Raw genomic sequence first — 23,740 nt, 5'->3', positions numbered from 1 at the left:
ACTGATTGCAATAGCACATCAAAAAGCTTATCCACCACTAGCAAGTAGGCTTCTTTCTGGGATACAAGGCTGGTTCAACATATGCGAGTCTATAAACGTGATCTACCACATATACAAAACCAAAGACAAAAACCACATGATTATCTCAATAGATGTATAGAAGACCTCTGACAAAATTCAACAGCCCTTTATGCCAAAAACTCTCAATAAACTAGGTATTGATGGAACATAACTCAAAATAATAAAAGCTATTTACGACAAACCCACAGACAATATCATAGTGAATGGGCAAAAACTAGAAGCATTCCCTTTAAAAACTGGCACTAGGCAAGGATGCCCTTTCTCAACACTCCTATTCAACACAGTACTGGAAGTTCTAGCCAGAGGAAATTGGCAAGAAAAAGAAATAAAGTGCATTCAATTAGGAAAAGAGGAAGTTAAATTGTCCGTATTTGCAGACAACATAATTGTATATTTACAAGACCCTATCATCTCAGCCCAAAACCTCCTTAAGCTGATAAGCAACTTCAGCAAAGACAGGATACAAAATCAATGTGCAGAAATAACAAGCATTTCTATACATCTACAACAAACAAACAGAGAACCAAATCATGAGGGAACTCCCATTTACAATTGCTAGAAAGAGAATAAAATACCTAGGAATACAACTGACAAAGTACGTAAAAGATCTCTTCAAAGAGAACTACAAACAACTGATCAAGGAAATAAGAAAGGACACAGACAGATGGAAAAACATTCCATGTTCATTGTTAGGAAGAATCAATATTGTGAAAATGGCCATACTGCCCAAAGTGATTTATAGATTGAATGCTATCCCTATCAAGCTACCATTGACTTTCTTCGCAGAACTGGAAAAAACCACTTTAAACATCATATGGAACCAAAAGAGAGCTGGCATAGCCAAGACAATCCCAAGTAAAGAGACCACAGCTGGAGACATCATGCTACCTGACTTCAAACTATACTTCAAAGCAACAGTAATCAAAACAGCATGGTACTGGTCCAATACAGAGATATAGACCAATGGAATGGAACAGAGGCCTCGGAAACAATGCCACACATCTACAACCAACTGATCTTTGACAAACTGGACAAAAACAAACAATGGGGAAAGGATTCCCTGTTTAATAAATGGTATTGGGAAAACTGGCTAGCCATAGGCTGGAAGCTGAAACTGGACCCCTTCCTTACACTTTATACAAAAATTAACTCCTGATGGGTTAAAGATTTAAACATAAGAACTAACACCATAAAAATCCTAGAAGAAAACCTACGCAACACCATTCAGGACATAGGCATAGCCAAGGACTTCATGACCAAAACACCAAAAACAATGGCAAAGAAAGCCAAAATAGACAAATGGGATCTAATTAAACTTAAGAGCTCCGCATAGCAAAAGAAACAATCATTAGACTGAACCTGCAGCCAACAGAATGGGAAAAAATTTTTGCAATCTACTATCTGACAAAAGGCTAATATCCAGAATCTACAAAGAACTAAAACAGATTTACAAGAAGAAAACAAACAAACCCATTCAAAAGTGGGCAAATGATACAAACAAACACTTCAAAAGAAGACATTTATGGAGCCAACAAACATGGAAAAATGCTCATCATCATTTGTTGTTAGAGAAATGCAAATCAAAACCACACTGAGATATCATCTCACACCAGTTAGGATGGTGATCATTAAACAATCTGGAGACAACAGATGCTGGAGAGGATGTGGAGGAAAAGGAACACTTTTACACTGTTGGTGGGAGTGTAAATTAGTTCAACCATTGTGGAAGACAGTGTGGCAATTCCTCAAGGATCTAGAAATAGAAATTCCATTTGACCCAGCAATCTCACTACTGGGTATATACCCAAAGGATTATAAATCATGCTATTATAAAGACGTATGTTCCTTGCAGCACTGTTTACAATAGCAAAGCCCTGGAACCAACCCAAATGCCCATAAATGATAGACTGGACAAGGCAAATGTGGCACATATACACCATGGAATACTATGCATCCATAAAAAACGATGAGTTTGTGTCCTTTGTAGAGACATGGATGAACGTCTCTACATCATTCTCAGCAAACTTACACAAGAGCAGAAAACCAAATGCCACATTTTTTCACTCATATGTGGGTGATGAACAATGAGAACACTTGAGCACGTGGAAGGGAACAACACTCACTGGGCTAGGTGGGGTGTTGGGGGGAGGGGAGGGGAGGGACAGCATGGGGGTGGGGAGGATGGGAAGGGATAACACTGGGAGAAATGCCTGATGTAGATGATGAGGAGGGGGGTGATGGAGACAGCAACCCATCATGGCATGTATGTTCCTATGCAACAATCCTTCAGGATGCAGGATATGCACATGTACCCCAGAGCCCAAAGTACAATAATAAAAAAAAAAAGAATAACTAAAAGAGTTTAATTGGATTGTTTGTAATGCAAAGGATAAATGCTTGAAGGGATGGGTATCCCATTCTCCATGATATTATTACACTTTGCATACCTGTATCAAAATATTACATGTATCCCATAAATATATACACTTACCATGGACACACAAAAGTTAAAAATAAATCTTAAAGTGCATACAACAATATCTGATATATAGCAAACAACTTGTGAATTCTAGCTACTGTCCTATTATTACTTTAAAGTATAATGATTATAGATTTTTATTTATTTTCCTCTGTTAATAGATAAATTAGTCATATTTCATGGTAAGTCAGAGAGACGTGGATTTGTATATTATATCATCTCATGCATTATGGCATTCTAAAAATGTGGTACTAAAATGTATAGGCAAATAATCTACCTGGGCCTCATGTTTATTATTATTGCATAGGTAATAATATTCATTAATCAAGATAAAACAACCATGATGGAAGGCAATTACAGATAATGAGATAATTAAGGGCATATTTATTTTGAGCCACTTGAGGCACTGTAGAGAGATTTAATAGTTGGATAGTGGGTCTTGAACTTAGAAGAAAAAGACAGGGTGTAAGACTAGAAATACTAGCTTCGTTCTTTGCCAATTGCTTGATCTAGGATATGGTTATTCATTTCTGAATCTCAGTTTTGTACTCTTAAACATAAATGGAACTGATGACTAACAAAATACTATATGTAAAGCTGGCTAGCACTGCACCAGAGCTTTTAGTTATAGCCTTTGCCTTTCTTTCCATTTAATTCCTCCTCTTCTCTTTCCCATATGCTATAGTGTAAACACCATGGGTATTGGTGACAAAAATAATTTGTTTTAAATATTGATAGAATTATTAATAATGTAACCTTGAACATATTACTTAATGAAATTTTGTTTTATCATCAACTATTAAGTAAGCATGTAACCATGTGTTGGTTTTGCCAAGATTAAGTAAATATTTAATTATAGTTTATTATTTAATTTATTACTATGATTTTAATAATATGCCAGGAAAATACAAGGTGATTGTACAATGGTAGCTATCATTTTTTTTCTATCATTTCTATTTTCTATATGTATTTTTCATATTTATTTTTAATTACCTTGAGAAAATGTAAAATAAATACACTTCAGGAATATACATAAGATCTTGATTTTAGTGTTTGTCTGTTATATACTTTTGTGTGGGCTTTCTATTATTGGTGCTGGCAAAGCTCGTCCAAAAGTGTCTTTCTACTAGTAAATGAAGGCAACATAAAATGTCATGCATGACTCACTTGGCTGACACACTTTATTTGTTGGAATAAAAAGAAAAACTCTTCAGCAAGATTAAAATGCTGATTAGAGTGAAATATAAGGATTTCTGAGTTCCCAATTTATGCGATCCTTTCGTTAACTGCCTCCAAGCTTTGAACACCACAAACTGTACTTTAAAAAGCAGTCATACCAAATAATTATTTTATTTTAATATTGATGAATAATGATATTTCTAATATCAAATACACCAGAAAAATTCGTTTTCATTTTTATTCAACAACACATTCTGTTAAGCTTGTTATTTTTCTTCATCTATAGATCATAAATAATATCTTCCCTTGGTTACCTCTCTGGATTACTGAAATGATGAAATAATCCATATATAATTATAAAACCCATAAATTAGTAAGTTGTTAGTAATACTCCAACAAAATATGAAAATAGAAGCAATTAACATATTAAAAGTTAACAAGTCATTTTGTTGTATAGCTGCCAAATATCTGTTGTTATTAAATAATGTATATGATCAGGCAGAGTTTTTATGCCTTTTTAAACCCTAAAAGTAAAATTTCCAGAAAAACTACAAGCTATGTGAGTTTTAGAATATTAAAGATATTCTGGGAAGAAGAAATGTGAATCCTTGTTGAAAAATAAGATTTTTGGCAGATTGTTTTAAAAAAAAATTCCAAAGTGTCTACCAGTTGTATAGTACTAAAATAAACCTAGCCTTGTTTTTTCAAAATTTTATCAATAACCATGCAGCTGGGAACTGCACAAGCTAAATTAAATCAACATATTGGAAGAAAAGGAGTTGATGATGGCACTAATCACTGAGTATTTAAGTGGTGTAAGGGCTGAGTAGCAAATAAAAAGCATGGGAGGGTGGGAGAGAGAAAATAAATCACAGACAGCAGATAGTTTATAACTAGGGCAAGCCAGTAACTTTAATGAACATTTTCTGTAAAATACCATGTCAAGTGATACTTAAAATATGGTGCATATAATTATTGCTGCTTCTCTTTTTACCCAGTGGATAATATACTGAATTTGAAGTTTTGTTATTTCAAACTACTAGATTTTGTACATAATTATGACAAATGCCTTTAAGGTTTTCATGAGATGTCAGTACTAGCTATGATCAAGAGCTATAAAATGACTGCAATATAGGTTGGTTTCAAGTGTAATTTCTAAAATAGCCAAATGTTTTCAAGAATAATTTATTATTAGATTCTAAGGCAATTACTTATTAATCATTAAAAATAAAAAATCTACATATTCAACTCAAAAAGCTAGAGAAGAGAAAAGTTTTTTATTTTTTATTTTTATTTTTGAGACAGAGTCTTATTCTGTGGCCCAGGCTAGAGTGCAGTGGTGCAATCTCAGATCACTGCAGCCTCCATCTCCAGGGCTCAAGTGATTCTTCTGCCTCAGCCTCAGGAGTAGCTGGGACTACAGATTCATGCCACCACGGATTCATACCCAGCTAATTTTTGGTTTGTAGTAGAGACAGTGTATTACTATGTTGGCCAGGTTGGTCTCAAACTCCTGACCTCAAGTGATCTGCCTGCCTCAGCCTACCAAAGTATGGGGATTACAGGCATGAGCCACCATGCCTTGTGGAGAAAAGATTTTTTAACTGAGAAATTTAGTAACAGTAGTAAATAAGATATTTCTAAATAATATACAAGGAAATAAGTGAAGCACAAAACAAACTAGAAAGTCTTTGTAATCTCAAAGTCTCTGTGGTACAACAAAGCAGTGCTTTGTAATAAATGTAGATAGATTTAAACTTTTAAATGCAAAGCAAACTCTAAATACATAGAAAAAATGTAAGAATGTAGATAATTAAGAAATGTGGTTCCATGAAAGAATAATAAAATTGATAAACTCATAGCTGGATAGATCACAAATTACCAGTTTTATTAATGAAAGAGTGAACATTATACAGAATACCATAGACATTAAAATATTTACAAATTTGAAAAATAATTATTGGACAATAAATTTAACAACTTAGATTTTAAAAATCCTTAAAAAACACAACATGCAAAACTGACACAATATTAAAGAGAAAATGAAAATATCCTTATGTCTCTTAAGGAAATTGAATGTGTTATAAAAGTCCTCTCAATAAAGTAAACTTGAGAGGTGTGGTGCTTCAAGAAGGCTGGCTACAGGCATCTGGTACTAGCCTCCTCTACAAAGTCAAACCAAATAATGAATAAATAATAATGCTTTGAATACATCATGTAAGAAAAAATGCTGGAATTCAACAGAGGAATGACAGCAACACCTGAAGTCAAAAAGGAGAGGAAAAAGAGCTAGGCTACTCATGCTGTATTGGCTGGGAGACTAAAAAGGCTCCCCAGTGTGGAGAAAGGGTAAGTGAGTGACTCCTAGAGCAGTCTACATTCCCACTACAGACCCCTGCAATCCCAGCCATGGAAGAGTTCCTCAACTTATGATACACACAGGTTTTGAAACTAACATGGAGCACTGCCTGAAGACTTTACAACAGCATTATTCCAGAGAAGGAACACACGTTCTTTTGAAGTAACCCAATCAGGCAAATATTAAGAGGAATAAAGAAGTGTCTATGTGACATAAGGAACAACATGAAGCAACCAATTATTTGAAATTTCAGAGTCCCAGAAGGCAGAAAGGAAACAAAAGTGGGAGAAACATATTAATTGTAACATTTCCCAAGTCTAGCAAGAGATTTAGACATTCAGATACAGAAAGCTCAGAGATACCCAAACCAATACGATATAAAAAGCTGCTCTTTACTGCACATTGTAGTCAGACTATCAAAAGTGAAAGACAAAGTGAGAATTCTTTTTTAAAATCTGCAAGAAAAAGAAAAGTCACTCATAAGGGAACCCCCATCAGACTAAGTGAGTTTATCAGTAGAAACTTTATAGGCCAGGGGAAAATTAAATAATATATTCTCAGTGCTAAGAGAAGAAAGCTGACAGCAAAGAATACTAGACCCAGCAAAGCTACTTTTTATAAAGGAAGGAAATATAACGTTTTTCTCAGACAAGCAAAAGCTAGAGTAATTCATCACCGCTAGAGTGGCCCCACAAGAGATGCTTGAGTAATCTGTACACATGCAAGTAAAAGGATCATATCTATATCACAAAAATACATAAAAGTATAAAAACAACTCGTAGTAAAAACACACAAATGAGGAAGAGAAAGGACTCAAATGTTAATGGTATAGAAAAATACCAAACCAAAATAAATAAACAAACAGTAAGAAAAACAGTAAGAAAGAAAGGAACTAAAGGACAAGCAGGGATGAAGAAAACAACCAGGTATCAATAAATGAAATAATAATAATAAGCCCTCACATATCAGTAACAATCTTGAATGCAAATGGAATAAACCTGCCCACTTCAAAGATACAGACTGGCTGAATGGTTAAAAGAAAAAGATATGACCCAACTATATGCTGCCTATAAGACACTCATCCTACCTGCAAAGACACATGTAGAATTAAATTAAAGGGATAAAAGAAGAGATTCCATGCTAACAGAAACCAAAAGTGAGCAGGAGTAGCTATACCTGTATCAGCTAAAACAGACTTTAAGTCAAAAGCAGTAAAAAGAAACAGAGAAGGTCATTATATAATGATAGAGATCAGTTCAGTAAGAAGATACAATTCTACCTATACATGAACCCAACTCTGGAGTACCCAAATATATAAAGCAAATATTAGATCTAAAGGGAATGATAGACTGTAGTATTATATGACTATATGTATTTGGGAACTTTACCACCCAACTCTCAGCATTAGAAAGTTCATTTAGACAGAAAATTAACAAAGAAATATTGGATTTAAACTACCCCAAAGGATCTAACAGATAGTTACAGAGTATTTCATTTAACAGCTACATAATACATGTTATTATCATCAGCTTATGGAACATTCTTAAGGATAGTTTACATTTTAGAAAACAAAACCAGTCTCAACAAATTTTTAAAAATCAAAATCACAAGTATCTTTTCAGACCACAATAAAATAAAACTAGACATTAGTAACAGGAGGAACTTTGGAAACTATACAAAATATGGACATTAAACAACATCCTCCTATATGACCATTGGGTCAAGGAAGTAATTAATGATACAGGTTTTTAAACATTTTTGAAACAAATGAAAAACAAAATACAACATACCAAACCCAATGGGATATAGCAAAAAGCAACATTTAGAGTAATGTTTATAGCAATAAATGCCTACATTAAAAAAGTAGAAAAATTTTACATAAACAATCTTACAGTTCTTCTCAAGAAACTACAAAACAAGAGAAAAAAAAAAAAAACAAAGCCACAGTTAATAGAAGGAAATAAATAGTAAAGATCAGAGCAGAGTAAATGCAATAGAGACTAAGAAACAACAAATTATCAACAAATGAAAAGTTGAAGTTTTTAAAATTTTAAATAAAATTGATAAACTGCCAGCTATACTAACCAAAAAATAAAGACTCAGACAATATCAGAAATGGAAAATGAGACATTATAACGAATGTCACATAATAGTTACCAGAGACTATTATGAACAACTATACACTAACAAACTGGAAAAACTACAGGAAATTGATAAATTCTTGGATTTATAAAACCTACCAAGATTAAACCAAGAAGAAACAGAAAACCTGAACAGAATGATGAGTAATCATATTGAATCAGCAATAAAAATTGCCCCAACAGATAAAAGTCCAGGATCGGATGGCTTCACTGACAAATTCTACCAAACTTTCAAAGAAGAACTAACATAAATTCTCCTCAAAGTATTTTTTAAAACATGTAGAGGATGGAATTCTCCCAAAATTATTCTAAGAGGCCACCATTACGTTTATACCAAACCAGACAAAAATACAACCACCACAAACATTACAGGCTAATATTCCTGATCAACAGAGACACAAAAATCCTTAAGAAAACATGAGAAAACCAAATCTGGCAGCACATCAGAAAGGTAACACAATACAATCATGAAGAATTTATCCCAGGGATACAAGGATGGTCAGACCTCTGCAAATCATTACACATGACACATCACAACAACAGAATGAAGGACATATATCATATGAACATTTTAACATGCCCAGTAAAAGCATTTGTCAAAATTCAACATCCGTTCATATTAAAAACTATCAGTAAATTAGAAGAAATGTATTTCAACATAATTAAGGCTATATATGATAAATCCCCAGCTAACATCATATTAAATGAGGAAAAGTTGAAAGCCTCTCATTTCAGAACTCAACCAAGATAAAGATGCCCATTTTCACCACTTCTACTCAGCATAGCACTGAAAATCCTAGCTGGAGCAATCAGGCAAGAAAATAAATCAAAGGCATCAGAATTGGAAAATGAGAAGTCAAATTGTTCCTCATTGAGAGTGACAAAAATCTCATATCTAGAAAAATCTAAAAACTCCAGCAAAAAAAACTCCTGGATTTGATAAACAAATTTGGTAAGGGTTCATGTTACAAAAATCAACATAGAAAACTAGTCTTTCTTATACAGGGGAGCAACTCACACTGGGGCCTGTCAGAGAGTGAAGAGTGGGAGGAAGGAGAGGATCAGGAAAAATAACTAATGGGTACTCAGCTTAGTACCTGGATAATGAAATAATCTGTACAAAAAAAATCCCATGACACAAGTTTTCCTATGTAAGAGACCTCCACATATACCCCTGAACTTACAAAATAAAAATAAAATAAAATGAAAAAGCTTAAAAAACAAAATTTAGTATTGTTTCTATATACCTTAATGAAATAGCTGATAAAAAATATTAAGAAGGAAGTTCCAATAGTAAAGACCTGGAACCAACCCAAATGCCCATCTATGATAGACTGGACAGGGAAAATGTGGCACATATAGACCATGGAATATTATGCAGCCATCAGAAATGATGAGTTCGTGTCCCTTGTAGGGACATGTCCTGGACATGAACCTGGAAACCATCATTCTCAGCAAACTGACACAAGAACAGAAAATCAAATACCACATGTTCTCACTCATAGGCAAGTGTTGAACAATGAGAACACATGGACACAGGCAGGGGAGCATCACACACTGGTGTCTGTCAGGGGGAAATAGGTGAGGGACAGTGGGGGGTGGGGAGTTGGGGAGAGATGGCATGGGGAAAATGCCAGATATAGGTGATGGGGAGGCAGGCAGCAAATCACACTGCCATGTGTGTACCTATGCGACAATCTTGCATGTTTGCAAAATAAAAAATAATCTATGGAAAAAAAAGAAGGAAGTTCCATTTACAATCAACACACATACACAAATACCTAGGAATAAATTTAACCAATGAGGTGAAAGGTCTCTACAAGAAAAACTGTAAAAAACTGAAAAATAAAAATATTTGATGAGAACACAAACAAATGGAAAGACACCCTATACTCATGATCAGAGGAATTAATGTTATTAAAATGGCAGTACTACCAATAAAAGCTACAGATTCAGTGTACTCTCTATCAAAATACCAATGTCATTTTCCCAGAAATAGAAATAACTATCTTCAAATTTGCATGGAACCAAAAAAGAGTCTAAATAGCCAAAGAAATCCTGACCAAAAAGAACAAAGCTGGAAGGATCTTACTGACTTCAAAATATATTACAAATCTATAGCAACCAAAAAAGCTTAGTGTTCATATAAAAACAGAATAGAGAAACCAAAACTAAATTCACGTATTTACTGTGAACTGATCTTGGACAAAGGTGCATGCCAAAAACATGCAGTGTGGAAGGGATACCCTCTTTAGTAAATGTTGCTGGGAAAATTGGTGTCCATATGCAGAAGAAAGAAATTAGACCCATATAGCTCATGATATACAAAAATCAACTCAAGATGGAATAAAGACTTAAACATAAGACCTGAATTATATAAAACTACTAGAAGAAACAAGAGAAAACACTTTATGACATTGGTCTAGGCAAAGATTCTATGGCTAAAACATCAAAAGCACAGGTAAAAATCCAAAAATGTACAAATATACAAATTATATTAAAGTAAAAACTTCTACACAGCTAAGAAAACAATGAATAGAGTGAATAGACAACCTGTTGAATGGGAGAAAACATTTTCAAACTATGCATTCAACAAAGGACTAATATTCAGAGCATAAAAAGGACCCAAGCAACTCAACAAGAAAAAGAACAAGTTATCCAACTAGAAATGGGTAAAGGACATGAACAGGCATTTCTTAAAAGAAGACATACAAATGGACAGCAGGTATAAAAAATGCTCAACATCAGTGATTATTAGGGAAATGTAAATCAAAATCACAATATCATATTATCTGGTTATTATTTAAAAGGCAAAAATAGCAGATGCCAGTGAGGATGTGCAGAAAAAGGAACTCTTATACACTATTGGTGGGAATGTATATTAGTACATCTACTAAGGAAAGCAGTATGCGCATTTCTCAAAAGCTATTCATAGAACTTTTGTATAATTATAATCTAGCCATCCTGCTACTGGGTATTTATCCAAAAAAGAATAATGAATATTTCAAAAAGATACCTGCATCCTCATGTTTATTGCAGCACTATTCACAACAGCAAATATATAGAATCAACCTAAATGTTGAAGGAAATGTGGTGTGTATATATATATATATATATACACACACACACACACAGTGTCCATAAAAAAGACTAAAATTATGTCATTTGCAGCGACATGAAGGAAACTGGAAGTCATTATGTTAAGTGAAATAAGCCAGGCAGAGAAAAACAAATATCACATATTCTCACTCATATATGGGAGCTAGGGAAAGTTGATCTTATGAAGGTAGAGAGTGAAATTATAGATACTAGAGGTTGACCAGGATGTGTGAGTTTGTGGAGTGGGGGTGAAGAGAAGTTGGTTAATGGGTACAAGCATACAGTTAGATAAAATATATTTTAATGTTCTCCATTAGAAGAAGGGACAGTAGTTAATACCAATGTATTATATATTTTAAAATAGCTGAAAGAGAGGGCTCGGAATGTTCCCAATATGCAGAAATGATATTCGAGGTGATGAATACCCTAAGGATCCTGACTTGATCATCACACATTATATGCATGTAGCAACATTTCAAATGAACCTCAGAAATCTGTACAAATATTATGTATCAATGAAAAACTAAAAAATATATATATTTAAAAACATAAAATTAAAATAAAGCAAATATCATGCCCTCATGGCCTCAGTGATACCTCTGCCAAACATTCAAAGAGAAAATAACAATGTCGCATGAACCCTTCCAAGAAACAGAAGTGGAAGGAGCGCTTCTAAACTCATTTTACAAAATCAGCATCACATAATAGAGGTTGAGCATCCTAATCTGAAAATCCAAACTCCTAAATTCTCTAAAATTTTAATCTTTTTAAGCACCAACATGATGCTCAGAGGAACTGCTCATTGGAACATTTTGGAATTCATATTTTTGGATTAAGGATGCTTAACCTAAGGATAATGAAAATATTCCAAAATCTGAAAAAATTTGAAATTCCAAATGCTTCTTGTTGCAAGCATTTTGGATTAGGGATACTCAACCTGTACAAAAATATAACAAAGATGTAGTTTAAAACATATACCAATATCCCTTAATTAATATAGAAAATTATTTAGCAGATATTGGCCAACAATTACAGTAGTATTAAGAAGCTGAGTGTACTGTGAACAATCAGCATTAATTTGAGTAGTTTGGGATTGGTTTTACATTTGAAAATCAACCATTACATTTTACCATAAAAAGAGAATAAAAGACAAAAACTGTTCCCATTTCAATAGATGCTAAAAAAGCATATAACAGTGTTTAACAGATAAAAAACTCAGTCAACTAAAAAATATAAGGAGTCTTCCTCAACCTAATAGAAGTCATCTAGAAAAGGCCTACAGCTAAATAATAAATATTTGAATATTGCAAAAGGCTGTGATGTACATTTCTACCACTTCTGTTCTGCACTGCACTGGTGCTCTTCTCCAATGAAATCAGGAAAGGAAACAGATTAAAAAACTATAAAGATATAAAAGGGGGAAGTAAACCATTTATATTTGCAAATGTCATGATTAGTTATATAGCAAATCCTGAGGAATCTATAGTAAAACTATGGAACTAACACATTTATTTAATGAGGTTGCATGATACAAGGTTAATATATATCAGCAGCAAACAAAATGAAGAAAAAAATGTCATTTAAAATTTTGTCTTACACATAACATGTAGTTTAATAAACTTAAAAATAGATATGCAAACTTCTGCATCAAAACATACAAACATTGTCACACTAAATTAAAGTCCATCTATGTAAATATATAAATAACTAGAATCTTACAAGATTGATGGGTAGGAAGACTCAGTATTGGTAGGACATCAACTTTACACAAACTGATCCATATATTCAATGTAAATTAAAGTAAATCCAAATGCTAGAAGAATTTTTATAGAAATTGACAAGCTAAATGTATACTTTATGTGGAAATGCAAAGATCTAAAATAACCAAATCTATCTTGAAAAAGAAACCAAAGTTGGAAGATTTACACTTTATGACATCATGAGTTAATATAAAACTACACTAATTAAGACAATGCAGTGCTGGCATAAGTATTGGCACAAAAGTTTGATGTAACAAAATAGAAAGTTAAAACATACAGACACATTTATATAATTTCATGCATAGATAAATATTTATATAGTATCATTTGACTTATGAACAGGGTTTCAAATTAGCTAAAGGGGGAAAGAAAAGTTTTTTTTTTTTCCAACACATTGTGCTAAAAAAAGATGTGTATTCCTGGAGAAAAAAGAAAAAAAGAAATTTGACTCCTACCTTACATAAAGCAAAACAATTGTTTAGATATAGAATGTAGATTAAAAGATAAAAGCAATTGAGTATAGAACTTTTAGAGAAAAGAAGGGGCAAATATTTTTATGACTTGGGAGACAAGCCTTTTCACCAATTCACAGAAAGCAATAACTTTAGAATAAAATATATAATAATAAATCAGACTTTGTAAAAACCTGTACTCATTAAAAATATCAGTTAGAAAATCAGTGTGTAAGCTCTGAACAGCAAAGAAAACAATGAACAAAGTGAAGAGACAACCTACAGAATAGAAAAAAATATTTACAAAATATACGTCTGGGCCGGGCGCGGTGGCTCACGCCTGTAATCCCAGCACTTTGGGAGCCCAAGGCAGGTGGATCACAAGGTCAAGAGATTGAGACCATCCTGGTCAACAAGGTGAAACCCCGTCTTTACTAAAAATGCAAAAATTAGCCGGGCGTGGTGGTGCACGCCTATAGTCCCAGCTACTCAGGAGGCTGAGGCAGGAGAATTGCCTAAACCCAGGAGGCGGAGGTTGCGGTGAACCGAGATTGTGCCATTGTACTCCAGTCTGGGCAACAAGAGCTAAACTCCGTCTCAAAAAAAAAAAAATCTGATAAGAGATTAATATCCAAAATACATAAGGAACTCAACTGCATCATAAGAATAAAAATTGCCCACTTAAAAAAATAGGTGAAGGACGTGAACATGTATTTCTCTAAAAAAGACATACAAATAGCCAACAGATATATGAAAAATGGTCAACATCACTGGTCATCAGGGAAACACAAATTATAACCACAATAAGATATCATTTAATACCTGTTGAAATGGTTTTGATCAAAAACCAAAGATAACAAGTGTTTTTGAGGATGTAGATAAACTAGAACACTTGTACCCTTTTGGTGGGAATGTAAATTAGCATAGGTATTAATAAAAATAGTATGGAAGTTCCTTGAAAAATTCAAAATAGAATTACACCATATGATCCAGCAATCTCACTACTGGGTATTTATACAAAGGAAATGAAATCATTATGTCAAAGAGATATCTGCCCCTTGGTGTTGATTTCAGCACTATTCACAGCAGCTAAGATATGGAACCAACCTAAGTGTCATCAACAGATGAATGAATAAAGAAAATATGATATAGTTACACAATGGAATACTATTAAGCCCTAAGAAAGAAGGAAATTCTGCCCTTTGTTTCCACATGGATAAGCCTGGAGAACATTATATTAAGTGAAATAAGCCAAACACAAAAGACAAATACGGTATGGCATAATCTCACTTATATATGAAATCTTAAAAAAGATGAACTCATAGAAGCAGAGAGTGATGGTTACCAGGCACTGGAAGTGGCGTGGGGGATAGGGAGATTGGTCAAAGGATAAAATGTTTTGGTTAGATGGAAGGACTGAATTCAAGAGATCTATTTTACAACATGATGACTATAGTTAATAATAGTGTATTGTATACTTGAAAACTGTTTAAAAGAGTAGATGTGAAGTGTTCTCAGCACGAAAAAGATAAGTATTTGAGGTAATGCATATATTAATTAGCTTGATTTAGCCATTCCACAATGTATCCATATTTCAAAACATCATGTTGTGCACAATAAATATATACAACTTTTATTTGCCAATTTAAAAATTAATAATTTTAAAACTTAGGTGTGGTGATTCATGTCTGTAGTCTCAGCTACTGAGGAGCCTGAGGCGGGAGGATAACTTGAGCCCAGGAAGTGAAAGCAGCAGTGAGCTGTGATTGCACCACTGCACACCCCAACCTGGGGGATAGAGCGAGACCCTGTCCCAAAAAAAGTCTTAATTAATTATTTAAGAAAATAAATGTGTAAGCCATAGGCTGGAAAAGAACATTCACGAAGCAAATACATTACCAAAATCTGGTCTCCAGAATTCATAAGGAGCTCTATAACTCAATAATAACAATACGAGCCACTAAATTGAAAAAATATATAGTGGGCAAAAGATTTGATAGACACTTAGAAGGAGTCAGAGAAAGAGACAGATGAGTTGACATAAAGCACAGGAAAAAGACTCAATATTATTTTATAAATGAAAATTATAATAAGATACTACACAAAGTATGTCATTTTGTATATCAAAAACAATTCAAATAGACTTATTGTAAGGGCCTAACTGGAAATCTTGTAGAAGAAAACACAGGAGAAAATCTTATGACTTTGGGTTTGGCAAAGGGAATTTAAATAGGACACAAAAAGAAAAGGTTTAAAAGGAAGCATCTAGTAAATTGGACTTAATCGAAATTTACACTTTTATTTTTCCAGAGTCACTATTATGAAATACAAAAAGTGAGCCACACCGGTACATACTCCTGAAACCGAAGCCTGACAATGGGCTTGTATTTAGTACATAAAAAGAGCTCTTACAATTCAGAAAAAAGAAGGCAACCCATGAAAGCAAATATACGAATCATTTCCTCTCTCGAAGTCAAATATTTTGACATTTGATACAAAATTGGCAGAGGTTAAGGAAATGAATAAGCAATTCACACAAATCAGAAAGCTTTTTTATTAGCTTTCTGTTGTTTGATGGATGCAACCATCATTACAGTTCTCTATGGTTCCTAATTATTCTTGTATTTTCATCTCATCAAAAAACTCTGTTTCTTTCAAAATAACATTCTTTTTGGCCATTTCTGCACATTTCTTTTATTCATCAGATGTTTTTAAAAGATTGCTGGTACCTTTTTATTGTTGATATTCTACGGGTTACCTACACCTATGAGTTGATAGGGATAGGTAAATGGTGGGGTATTCTACGTAGTTTTAAAAGTCATTTTGCCAAGAAACCCCTTCCCTGAATCACATGACTGTGAGTTCAGTGTATACTGGGCTGTGTCTGGCCAGGCACATGAGCAGAAAGGGGCGACATGGGCAGACTGCCTGTAATGAGACACCATGGTCAAAATACAAAGGACTGAAATTCAGGCGTGAACACTTTATGCATCTTAGACACAAATACACACTCTGCAAAAAGAGAAGGAATATTTTATATTTTGAAAAGTCACAAAGACCAAAATAATCCCTTTTCCTCTTTCAAATCAACAGTGTTTTTTAAGCAACATTTCCTCTGGGTGCATTCCTAATTTTGTGTCTATTGTCTACTTAGCCTGCCCCTCTCCTGCTGATGTTTGTTAGGAAGCCTTTATCATCTACCCTGGAGATACAGCCTCTTCAACATTGAGTTGTAATTGCATATATTTCATAAACACATGATAAGATGAACTCAAATGCAGCTTTTATTCCTTCTGCAGCACATTTAATAAAGAAGTTAATTTAAATATAATTTATTTTAAATAAATGAGAGAAAAACAGACAAACAGGGTAATAGCATAGTAAGTTCAACTTTTAATTTAATCTAATCGATGGAGAGAATGGTACTCCTTCCCGGGAACTATGAAAACGCTCTCAGGAGACGATCCGGTGCCTGATGTCTTTCCACCCCCACCAATTCCAACGCCTTTGATGAGAAATTCATAAATATTGTCTCCATCTATTCACATTTTCACAATTTCTCAAGAGCAAACAGTCTATGCTGTGATCGTATGTTTATCTAATTCACACCATTTATCTATGCAGGTCTTGTCCCAAGTTAAATTGAAAGGTGGAGATTTTATATTATAGACTACGTAATAGTTTTATACCTCAAAAAAGGTATTAAGTAAAAGTCTTTTGAATTAATAATGCTAAATATAGATTGTATTTGTAGGTAAAAACCAATTAGAATATTTTGAAGTGATTTCATATGTACCTATGTTTTTATTGTCATTCAATAATTCTATTTCTTTATACTCCTCTCTTTAGAAACTTGCTCAAATCATGAAGGCTTGTATTACCTTTATGAAGTAACATAATATTTCTAATTGTTCATTGTCATTTTTGATGCGTCATTCGATATTAAGTGCATTCTAATTATTACACATTGGTAAAATATACATTTTCATTTCAAAATGAAATGAATTAAAGATGAAAGTTTTCTAGCATTTGAGAAGAATATCTTGTAATAAAAACAAAATGTCTTTGAGGCAAAAAAGAAAGCCATTATAGAAATGATTTTAATTCAAAGCCACAAGTGGACATCACCACATGTATCATCGAAAGTTTTATAAGAAAATGTTACAGAAAACTCCAGGCATCCCTTTAAAAACAGGCCCTCTGTAGTCTAGAATAGCAGAACTTTGCTGAAATTATACAAACACTACTCAACTTTCAGATTTGTAGACAAAGAATAATGGATTTTATATTTTCTAACTCTGGAGAAAATAGACGAGTCATACTTAAGAACAATTTCAACAATTTCCATATAACCAAATCCTGGAATGTATTAGAACAATGTAGTAGGGGATTACTCTGATAAATAATAATTTAATATTGAAATAGTAAAAATATTTATTTAAACTACCAAGTGCAGACTTATTATGGCATTGGAATGAATGGATATAACAAAATTTCTACCATGATAAACATAAAATGTTTTTAGTTATATAGTTATTTAGAAATCTAAGTTCACATGTATGTATGATTCACATTTAAATTTCTCTTTGAGCTTCACATTTTAGAAAATAGCATAGACTATGTTATTTAGAAATGAGTGTGAATTCCTGTTCGGCCACTTATTACCTGTGTGATTATTATGAAATAAATGTTTGTGTACCCTCAAATTCATATGTTGGTATCGTAACCCCAAATGCAATGGTGTTGGGGGTGGGAACTTTGGAAAGGGATTTGATCATGAGAGAGAGCCCTCATTAATGGGATTAGCAGCCTATAAGAAGAGACACAAGATCTTGCTCTCTCTCTCTGCTCTCTCCTCCAGTTAAGAACATGAGAAGATACTGCAAACCAGGAAATGGCCCTCATCAGTGGAATCTGCCAGCACTTTGGCCTTGAACTTTATAGCCTCTAGAATTGTAAGAAATAAATGTTTATTAAACCACCAGGTCCGTGGTCTTGTTGCTATAGGAGTCTAAACTAAGATAGTAATTTTCAACAGTTTCCTTAACCTCTCTAAGCCTCAATTTCCATACACATTTACTTTCTTTAGGACTTACATATAAGAAAAACCAGAAGTAAATTTGGCCCAACACTTTATGTATGATGATATTTCTTTATAATTCAGAGCCTGTAATTAATTACACTGCAAATTGAGCCAAAAAATTCCTCTGGGAAACAAAAATTATTTTACATAAAAATACAGCATACAGTCAAAAGAAATAGTATATGCAATGCCATTTGTAATTATAAAAATTATAATTGAAGTAAAAATTTATTATAGTTCTAAATTTACACATAATTTTTATTTTGATCATTGACATGTATTATATAGCCAGTTTAAATTGATTATTGAAGTATAGATATCTAGCCAAATTATCTAAATTCATTAATTAGAAAATATATATATGAACAAAACTTTTATATATATATATAGTGAAATATAACATAAAAATATGTACTAACCATTTATCTTAAAAAATATTGTCAATAATTTTAAGAATTCTAGGTTGCTACTTCTTAATTGTATCCCCCATTTTCTGCTTTTGCACTAAAATTGATACTGCAATTATATGCTTGCAAATACCTCTTGATGCTCATTTACATAAGATTTTCTTGAGTACTTTTCTAAGACTGAAAATACTTGATCATAACTATGCATCTATTCCAAATTGCATAGATCCATCTACATTGTCTTCAAAAGCTTTTACATCAATCAAAAGTTTTACATCCCCAGTAGCCATATATAACAATTCCCATTGCTACATGTCTTCACCAACACATGGTACTTTCCAGATACTCTACTTTCTGTTGAGTATAAAACTATATTGCAGTATGGTTTTAATTAGCATTTCCCAGATTACTAATGAGGTGGGCATATTTTCATATATATATATATATATATATATTGATCACTTACATTCTTTCTTCCATGAAATGGCTGTTCATGTCTTTTGTACATTATATTTTTGCTTTATATTCATCCTGATTTTTCTATCCCTTATTTTATTCTATCGTATTTAGACATTTATTTGTCTAAATACAAATATTTCTGTGTCACTGTTTTCCTCTCAGTTTATTTTTTTAACTCATTATTGACAGATAGCTCTGTTGTGTATAGAGGTCTGAATCGGCAGTCCTATTTCCTAGCATTTTGAATGTATTATTTTAATATATTCTGGCTTTCTTTGTGATTCCTTTGTACACAATCTGTTCTTTCTTGCTTGCTAAATTTAATATTTTCTCTCAGCCTTAGTGGTTGGCATTCCCAATGCAATTCTTTTTCTTCTTTTTTTATCATGAACACTTTTGCTGTATCCGTTTTAATAGGTTGTGTTACAATTATTGTTCAATTGAAAGAATTTTTCTAATTTCCAACTTGATTTTCAATGTTGACCTAACAATCATTCAAGAGCAGGTTGTTTAATTTCCTTGTATTTGCATGATACTCAGGGTTCCTTTTGGAGTTGATTTCTAATTGTATTCCACTGTGGTTTGAGGGAATAGTTGACATAATTTTGATTTTTCTTAAATTTATTGGGTCTTGTTTTATGGCCTATCATATGGTCTATCTTGGAGAATATTCCATGTGCTGATGAATAGAATGTATGTTCTCCAGTTATTAGGTAGAATGTTCTGTAAGTCATGTTAAGTCCCTCTGTTTTAGGTTAAAGTCTAAATCGATTCTTTGTTCAGTCTCTGTCTTGATGAGCTATCTCATGCTGTCAGCGGAATAGTAAAGTTCCCCAGTATTATTGTGTTGTTGTCTATCACATTTCTTAGGTGTAGGAGTGATTGTTTTATAAATTTGGGAGCTCCAGTGTCAGGTTAATATATATTTAGGATTGTTATATTTTCCTGTTGGTCTAGAACTTTTATCATTAAGTCCCTCTTTGACATTTTACTGTTGTTGCTTTAAAGTCTGTTTTGCCTGATATAAGAATAGCTACTCCAGCTCACTTCAGGTGACCATTTGCATGGAATATCTTTCTCCACCCCTTTACCTTAAGTTTATGTGAGTCCTTATGTGTCAGGTGAGCCTCTTTAAGACAACAGATACTTGGTTAATGAATTCTTATCCATTCTGCCATTCTGTATCTTTTCTTTTTTTTTTTTTTTTGAGACGGAGTTTCGCTCTTGTTACCCAGGCTGGAGTGCAATGGCGCGATCTTGGCTCACCGCAACCTCCGCCTCCTGGGTTCAGGCAATTCTCCTGCCTCAGCCTCCTGAGTAGCTGGGATTACAGGCACGCGCCACCATGCCCATCTAATTTTTTATATTTTTAGTAGAGATGGAGTTTCACCATGTTGACCAGGATGGTCTCGATCTCTCCACCTCGTGATCCACCCACCTCGGCCTCCCAAAGTGCTGGGATTACAGGCGTGAGCCACCACACCTGGCCCCTCTGTATCTTTTAAGTGGAGCATTTAGGCCAGTTACATTACGCTGGTTGTTGCCTGAATACCTTGTTTTTTGTTTCCTCGTCTTATTATGTTACAAAGTCCTGTGAGATTTATGCTCTGAGAAGGTTCTATTTTGCTACGTTTCAAGGTTTTGTTGCAAGATTTAAAATTCCTTTTGTCAATTCTTGTGGTGCTAGCTTGGTAGTGGAGAATTCTCTCAGAATGTATTTGAAAAAGACTATATCTTTCCATTTGTAAAGTTTAGTTTAGATAGATACAAAGTTCTTGGCTGATACTTGTTTTGTCTAAGGAGGCAAAAGATAGGAGCCAATCACTTCTACCTTGTAGGGTTTCTGTTGAGAAATCTGCTGTTAATCTGACATTCTCAAACAATCTCTCATTTCCTTTTGTGGAACTGTGTTTTGAGCAATATTAAATATTCTCTTAATTATTGTAAATATATCTTAAGCTCTCCTTTATATGTTCCATCTTCTTTTATCTCTACACAGCTTTATAACTTCATAGGTATATCTTGTGGTTCAATAATTTTTAATTAATTATAAAATTTAATATATTACTCACCCATTTAGTTTTATTTCAATTATTACTTTTATAGAAGTTTTTTAAATTCATTGTTAAATCTTTTTCACAATTTTTGGTAGCCTTTTTATTCATAACTATTTTATTTCAAGTTTATCACTTGTTTTAAAATAATTTCATTTATAATTATTTTCATTTGTCATTTATATTTTTCCAAAATTCTTGAGTTTTTTTAATGTGTTCATTAATATTGTTTTATTTCTTCATATGTTTTTAATTCTTATATTTGATTTCATTTACCGTAAGCATTAGCTCAAGGATCTTTGTTAAAGTTTTTATCCAGAAAATATTTAATTTTATCTCTGTGTACCTAAGATATATAATTTTAAATCTTAGATACTTTAATTCTTAGATAATTTAATTCTTAGATAGAGATCTTCTAATCTTGTGGATACTACAAATTAAAACCTCAAGTGAGACATACCTTCATTACAAAATCCTAGGGGAGACTATTTTAACCCACGATTTGAAGGTAAGTCATAGCTACACAAGTTTTCTTTTGGGGTTTTCTACTCTTAGTCGTGTTTTCATTCCTTTACATGTAACCTTTCTTTGAGGAAACAATCCTTCATTTTCAATCTAATGAATTATTTGTAAGAAATTAAACACTTATTCTTATGTTTAGAAAAAAAGGTTTTGTTGTTTTTTTTTTTTTTTTTTGTCCTAACAGTGTGTCGGTTCATTATTCCTTTTGTTTGTTTCTTGTTTTTTTTTCAATATTGGGAGAGTTTAGCAAGACATTAAAAATTATATTTTTATAATTTGTTTAGAATCTAGACATTTCAAGCATAATATTCAGTCTGTAATACTTCTGAAAGCAGAAGTCAGTTATGTCATATTGTCATTTGAGATTTTTGATGATACCATAATTTAATTATAAATTTGAATATTTGACATTATTTCTGTTCTGAAGATTTTTAAAAAGAAGCAACTATTATTATAAGTGGTGCAGTCTTTTCTTTGAAATGAATTTTTATATAAAGCTGACATTATTCATCTCATTGAACACTGAACTAAATAAGACTGTCTTTCTATCCTGCAACCATTCAAAGGCACAGCACTAACATTTAGTAGGAAACATTTAGTCTTTATTTTTTATAGAAAGATATTGGGCTTCTCTATGAAATTGAGATAAATGTGAAAAGTAACGGAAAATCATGCTTTAAGTAGGAAATTGAGAGAGAAATTATTTTCTTTCAAACATTCCCACTAATTGGGGCTCAAATGAGACTGTGAGAGGCAAACATTTTCTAAAGTAGGGTAGGAAGAGGGAGAAATGAGAATTTTCATTTTATGTGTAACTGATTAAAAATTAGCTTAAAGATGGAGATTAGAAACTGCAGCTGGGTAAAATAAAAAGAATCAATTTTTAGATAACTTCTAAAATAAATTCTAATTCTAATTTCAGTAGAAATATATTCATGTTAAAGGAAAATAATCAACTACCATTTTAAGCATCTTCATTTTTTATTTTGATCTGTTGACTTAAAACTAAGAGCTGGCTTAGCAGATTGATACTGGTATGATGTCATTCATAAACAAACATGTTCTGAGTGTGCATTACACTTTTTACATTTTCTTTGTTTTGTTTTGAGACAGTGTCTTGCTCTGTCACCCAGGCTGGAGTGCAATGGCACGATCTTGGCACACTGCAACCTCCGCCTCCAAGTTCAAGTTCTGCCTCAGCCTCCCAAGTAACTGGGATAATAGGCACCCACAACCATACCTGGCTAATTTTTGTATTTTATTCTTTGGTAGACAATGTTCATGTTAATATTAACTTTCTCGTTTTTTCATTGAAATTGCTTTTGACGAGGAGTCACTCTGAAAAGCTATTAAATAATGGAATAACATTTAATGCGGTATCTGATTATTGAGAAAGACAGTTGCATTTCTTCATTTTATACATGAAGTATTGACAACCACAGATCATGCTGACTGCAATTGATTTCAGCAGCAAAATCTCAGCAAAATGTTACAACCTAGCTACTTTGCCTGCCAATAGTGATATGTTTCACAACTATTTGTGCTGAGACTTGGTATTTTCTCACAGACATTTCCTACTGTATTACCGTTTCCTCATTTTCAGCTAGAAAATCTTTATTATATAATCAAAAATACAGTTTTCATTATTTTAAGGGGTACTGACAT

The 23,740-nt window shown here is 33.0% G+C and overlaps 1 long non-coding RNA gene across 1 annotated transcript in view; it reads left to right on the top strand.

Annotated features, from left to right (window-relative positions):
- The window catches only part of LOC144582780 (uncharacterized), a 387,894-nt gene extending 369,360 nt beyond the window's left edge, over nt 1-18,534 (top strand). The window contains exon 7 of the long non-coding RNA XR_013536220.1: nt 18,412-18,534. This is a non-coding gene — a long non-coding RNA (uncharacterized LOC144582780). The remainder of the gene's footprint in view (nt 1-18,411) is intronic.
- Nucleotides 18,535-23,740: the final 5,206 nt, after the last annotated feature.

The sequence above is a fragment of the Callithrix jacchus genome, chromosome 5 (assembly GCF_049354715.1).
Source record: "Callithrix jacchus isolate 240 chromosome 5, calJac240_pri, whole genome shotgun sequence".
Taxonomy (NCBI): domain Eukaryota; kingdom Metazoa; phylum Chordata; class Mammalia; order Primates; family Cebidae; genus Callithrix; species Callithrix jacchus.
Note: the sequence above shows the minus strand (reverse complement) of the source record. Positions and strands in the feature narration are given on the sequence as shown.